Raw genomic sequence first — 6,778 nt, forward strand, 5'->3', positions numbered from 1 at the left:
GGTTTTTAACATCAACGGCCCAAAGCCATATTTCTTCTCACCCTCTCTCCCTCTTCTTTACGCTCACCTCACTCCACCTTCCCCTCATCCTTCTTCCTGTCTTTCCCCTCATCTCCTGAACCTCCAGAGGGCTCCACCTGCTCCATTATTTCCTGTCAGGACGTGTCTCCTGAGGCCTTCAAAGCACTGGAGCACCTCCTCCAACTTCGCTTGAGCTGTTAAAAAGGGAAAACGCGCCACCTCATCCTGAAGAGCTTAACCTGTGTGTCAATGCGTTAACTAGTAAACAGGCAACAGATGTTTTTTGTTGAATGGCATTTAAAGGTTTGTGTTGTTAACTGGAGGCTTATCAATAAATAGTGCAAGTCTTAAATACACCGCGATGAAGTAACAACTTTCCTGGTATTTCAACGAGTGTTTCTGTACAGCAAACACAAAAGGATTATTATTATTATAATATGAATATTCAGAATACAAGGCCATTCACCCACGCTTTTATATTTTTAAACCTCCATTTTAAAGTATATAACCAGGTTGCTACATAATTGGAATATGAGCTCATTTAAAGTTGATTCATTGTCTGCAGAAAAGTTTTTATTGGAATATAAGAAGAATATTATAAGCGTAGTGTTGCTTTGTGTCAAATGGAAAACAAAGAACGTCCCTGATAAACGTTCTGTGATCACACTCACATGAACCTCGGATTAATTACAGCTCACTTTGACCCTCTTAGTGTACATTTTTTAACTTATCGTTATTCACCAACATTCCGGTAAAAACGCAACCAGGATTATCGAAGTTTCTGATAATGTGACGTTGTAAACAGGAGGAGAGCGAAAGGATCTGCAGCGGTTGGACACTGATGGGATACGCCGAGGGAAGGAGAGAAAGAGAAGGAGAGAAGGAGAGACAGAAGGAGACAATGTGATTTCAGTGCTGTACAAGGGGCCACCAAAGGTCACATCAGGAGGTCATCAGGGGATGGTCACAGCCGTCCTAATATTGACACGGCTGTCCTGGACATGATTGGTGTTGAAGATGTGTAGTGTTTTCTTTGTGCTTTAACACACATGCTCATTTTATACAGCTTTTTTAGTAATGAATTCCATTGTCATAATACATATTGCGTCGACTTTTCTGTAAATCCGAGTGAACGTTATCGTTGCGGTAACGTGGACCGTGACTCGCCGCGCTGCACTGAGGTGCTGTCGGTGTGGTTTTCCTTGAATTATGGGCTGTTGCAAAGCAATCTGGCGGCAGCGTGTCGGGGTCAGACACCTTGATATTCACGCCGGAGACCTTGACCGGCCACGTTGAAGATGAAGGGAACAGAAATAGCCGCTGTGACAGTTTGAAGTACGTTTGGACAGGAAACGCTTATCGGTACTGTGACTTCATATCCAATGACTCCAATTACTTTTTTTAAACATTTCTGTCAATCAATTCTATAATCATATTATGTGATTTAATCTGAGAGATTAATTCCCTTTTTTCATTAAATCAGTGTTCAGTATGATAATTTATGATATGATAATATGATAATTGCTCGGGGGTTGACCGAAAAAGTAAACGGTTTGGAAAGAGGGCGGAGCAATGATATATTGGGGCTCTGATTGGAGTTTTGGTTATCAAGCACCTTCATTGGGGGAAAGAAAAAGAAATCAAAAATGAACATCGTAATGGTAACACAAATCAACAGAATACCGGATTTTTCAAGCGGGTTACCAATGAAGGTAAAAAAAAATAACTTAAGTTGATTTTAGTGATTTTAGTTTTTTATCATATAGAGCATTTCCTGGTGTCCTTTTGATATCCTTCTTTTGGATTTGGCTTTGTTGGCTTGTCTGTCTACCTTACAACAGGATTTTGTCCCCGTATATGAGGGGAATAAGTAAATAATTAAATTAGCCTGGGAGGAGACGACACATTGTGTCGCCATGCTGATCTGGACAGCACACTTGATGTTAATACATTTAAAAACGTGTAAGCGGCTTTTAAGAGATGAATGTATTTTGATGGTAGATAAAAAACTAAACATTTAGATTTCTATACGGGAATGATTTAAAGCACCAACTGATACAATACTTTGCTTTATCACTCACTTAAGTTGTAAAAATTAAATTACCAGAATGGTTTATCAGTCTTGCAGATTGTGTGGACACGAGGGAAAACAAGTAGAGAAAGATATAAACTCAATTATCATTGAATAATTAACATAGAATCACAGATATTTCTCTTTCATGCTTTGGCAACGTGTCTTTTTCACACAGAAATGATTACATTATTGTACGTTCCATAATGTTGTGACCAATCTGCATTATAATTAGTTATTTTTCTTGAAGGCTCTAAATAGAACATATTTCATCGAGATCTCACAGTACTGACTGACTATTGGAAAAAGTTATTACCGTTCGACTAAATAAGGTTTAAGAGGTATCGTTGGCTGTGGTCTTTAACATAACAAATAATCTCACCTCATTTTGACATCAAATCATATCTCAGGACGACTGCTTCCAAACTAAAACTTCACTAATGGTCAATCACATCGCAAACTGCAATTGAGAAACATACAAATGGACCAGATGTTTACTGATTCTCAGCCGTCCCAACTTCTCACGAGTTTAAATTACTGTCGGTTTTGCAGAAAAAAGGCACCGTGGTTGTTTTCCTGAACTTTTCTCACGAGGGCCAAATCTGCTTACGCTCTATTGATTTAAAAAAAAATGTTATTCCCCTTTCCCTTTCTGCGGACTCGTCACTTTTTTTTCCCGCCTATCCGTACGTCCTGTAATTCCTGCCAATAGATAGCAGTGTGCTGCACAACTGTTTGTGGTGAAGCGATGATCAATAAGAGCTCATTTAAAACGGTTAAAGAACAAGCAGCGCGATTAGCATAAGTGGGTTTGAATGCAGGAGCCACCGGGATGACTATTAAACGAGATGGGAGACGCGGGGAAAATGTATTCTGAGTGCGTTCCCGTCCTCGGCGACACCTGTCAACACACACCGTGCAGCCATACGGCGACTTAAACCATCACGTGAAGCAGAAAAAGAGCTGCATGTCGCTAACACGCGTACAAACACTATTTAGGCCGATGCCTCACTGCTGGTAACTTTACACACACACACACACACAACGACCAGCAGTGTGTGTCTGGCGCATCTGCCACGGGAGGACAACTAAATGAGGCCATTCAGAAGAGAGGAGGATGAGATGAAAGAATGACAGCAATGTGTTATGCTGGTAACTGCCACCGTTGAGAGAGCATAAAGCATTCTAATTGAATATAACAGAGAACTGGTATCCGAGCATAAACAGGCTTTTGTGTTGTCGTCTCACAGGTACACGCTTCTGCTTGCAGCGCTGTAGTGCGGAACATTACGAAAGATAGGGAGCCGTTGAAATTTATATCTCGTGTGTGTGTGTTTTATATTCTTATAAAGTAAACTGTAACTTTTAATTGTGCGCAATGTTGCACGCTTGAATTGCATGATGTGTGATCCATGCAGCGGCTGGACACACTTACATGCACATGTTATATATGTCTCACGGATCTGTTGGTACGCAGACAAAGGCCTTCTCTTACTGCCCCCGCCTGGAGCAAGATGTTCCAGTATAACTAGTCATTGAGAAGAGCATTGCAACTGCAAGATGGAGGCATTAAAAAAAATGTTTTCAGTGCAAAACAATTGTTAATTCTGGGGGGGGAAGAAATGTACTTTGATTATTATTCCTTAAAATACAGTGTGTTCTGTATTCCTTCTCCCTTAGTGTTTGAGCTTGTTGCCACACGTTTGTGTCAAAATGGATGCCAGGTACGTGGGAAATGTTTGGTACTGAGCGTGTGAGAGGGAATGAGGGTGGGCTGGCAGGTTGGGGTGGTTTAGGGGGCGGGGAGGGTGGAAATAGAGTTGTTTGCGAGTTTATTTTGAGCCCCATTACCTCTATTATAGATGAGTATCTGCTCTCCACCGTCGTCAAAGTGCCGAGGATGCAGGTGGCCCACCGAGGACGGCACATATTAATCTCTCACTGGCCATCCACCGTTCCGTCTGTCCATTTATTCATCAGTTCATCTGATGGCAATCCGCCCCGTCCATTCCTCTATTCATCTGCCCTCTCCTCCATCTCTCAGATAATCAGTCCATCATTCCGTCTGTGCATCCATCCAGCAATTCATCTGTCCATCCGTTTATCTCCCCATCATTCACCCATTTGTCTACCATCCATCCATCCATCTGTCCTAACACGCAAGCTCGCTTCCATCACCTTCCAGCAGCTCCATCGAGAGTGCAACCCCCGTAGTACGTTAGCTTTCCAAACAAACAAAAAAAAAAAGAAAAATGGAGGAGCTCTTTTGATCAATATACGACGCTAGATGCAATCTCTCCGAGACTCGATTGTTCTGGGAAATGTGGAAAACAGCAGCAGGGGGAAAACAATTAAAAACAGGGATAGAAACAATGTCGGGACAACTGTTCGAAGGCGTTGATTACCAGGAGAGGCTCGCCTTTAAAATCAATTACCACTTCACAGATATGGCCTGTAATTGAAATGGATTAGTGTTCAAGGATTGTCCTCCTGTGCGTAAAGCTGTGCAGGGAACCCTCGTGCACATGAAAACCTGAGGGAATCAGATGCTGTGTACAAGCTCTGATCATCCATCAGACACGCTCATTCTTTTTTTTGGGGGGGGGGGGGGGGGGGCAGGGGGAGGGGGCGCTCAAAACCTAAAGCTATAGATTGTTAGAATGAATGGTGCATATCCAGCATCTTGTGTTGTCCATTATAAAATCCTCGGCTGGGGTAATAATGAAACTTTATACTGAAAATACCTTTACAGAGCAGAGGCCCTGCATGACTTTGTTAAGGGCGGCTACAAACTGAACATGTGCCAGGTTAGCGACTGACTACAAAGGTGAACCTTCGGAAGAGAGGAGAAACAAATGCTGAGGAAGGAGCTTATCTGCACGTGTCATTCTGTGACACCCCTCGAGGCCAACCATTAGCAAGCAAGAGCCAATAACCATTTCATCAACGTTCCCTGCGAGGCATCTCCCCCTTCTTCTTTCCTTCATGTCTTCTCTTCCTCTCTCCTTTCCTCTGTAAGCTGTGTTTGTGCAGAGATTCCTCTCCCTGCCTGTGCGCCGGCGAATGTTGAATATACAACCCCATTGTGTACGTGTCTCTAACACAGGTGTACATGTGTGTGTGTGTGTGTGTGTGTGTGTGTGATTTCAGTGTTTGTTTGCATGTGCAGCCAGCTGAGGGCGACCCGACGCGGCCTGAGCGCAGCGGTCCAGCGGGGCCGCTGTTACGGGATAATGGACATCACTCGTTACTCACAGTGAAATGTTCGTATGGCTGTCTTTCCCCCTCACACACCTCTTACCGGGCTCTTTCCACTGACACGCACACGCACACACACACACACACACACACACACACACTTGTTCCCTCACCGCTCTGAGAGGCTTCACTCACCACCTTATCGGCTTCAACCAGCTCTGACAGTGGCGGCCCGCACACACCTTGTCCCGGCGGCGCACCACATTATGAAACAATTACTCCCTTAATTGACAGTTAATTAATCTAAAGTCAATTTGACCTTGCCGGCCCAACCTTGAGATGGAGAGCAGTCGTCACGCTTTGAGGCGGAGAACTGGGTGGGTGGTGCGATGGAGGCGGCAGGAGAAGAAACACAGGAGGATGGAGGAAAAAGACCAACGTCAATTCTCAACATCTTCTTGTCCGGGTCAAGATAGCGTGTGTGTGTGTGTGTGTGTGTGTGTGTGTGTGTGTGTGTGTGTGTGTGTGTGTGTGTGTGTGTGTGCAACATCACACCTTATCAGACAATTGCCAGCTTATTCTGCTGAGTTGTTAATTACTCTCATTTGAAAAGCCTGCAAAGACTCTGTGTTCATTCTCTTGTGCAACAATCTTGGCTACAGTCTGTGTGTGTGTGTGTGTGTGTGTGTGTGTGTGTGTGTGTGTGTGTGTGTGTGTGTGTGTGTGTATCTCCAGATCTCTTTACCGGTGAAGTTGCAATTAACAGAAAACTGTCTTGTTTCCATTGCACATTTCTTGCAGGCGCCTTGTGTTCTCTTGGGTCTATAGTTGTAAATGTACATTTAAATCCCACATCTCAAACACAGAAGAAGATGAACTCCAATGATGAATGTACCCAACGGATTGAGAAGAAGTCATGCGATGCAGTATAAAAGATGGTACCTGCTTTGTTACATAGACCACACACCCAGTAACCTCTTCATCAAGCAACCATATTTTTTGCTGTGTCAGAGAAGTTCCACCAGTTATTTGTGATGCTGTGATCTGGTTCCAATAGTTTACTCAATCCATAAATACATAAATGCAATAAAAACTTTTGTGTAAGGCCTTCCAACGTCATCGCCACCTTCGATCACTGAGGGGAATCAATGTCAGTAGCGTCATCACTAGAATCTACTCTGAGCTTCAATCTGGTGATGCAAAGAAAGATTTTGTATCATTTTGGCATCAGAATCAAACCCTTTTCAAATAATAGTTGGTTCGGCAGATGAAACAATTAACGTTAAAGCGATCTACTGTCAGACATTATACGGGACTATTAAGACAAAGGTTACCCTTCTTTTGTATCTGTGGTTTTCTGCATACTGTGTAGATGGAAGGCTTGGTGGCGAGACCGGATGTACAGCCTTGATTTCAGCTCGTGCGTGACCTTGCAGAAACGTTCGCACAACGCTGCTTTGTGTTAAAAAGCACTCGGCATATAACGTC

The sequence above is a fragment of the Gasterosteus aculeatus genome, chromosome 17, assembly GCF_964276395.1.
Source record: "Gasterosteus aculeatus chromosome 17, fGasAcu3.hap1.1, whole genome shotgun sequence".
In the NCBI taxonomy this organism is placed as follows: domain Eukaryota; kingdom Metazoa; phylum Chordata; class Actinopteri; order Perciformes; family Gasterosteidae; genus Gasterosteus; species Gasterosteus aculeatus.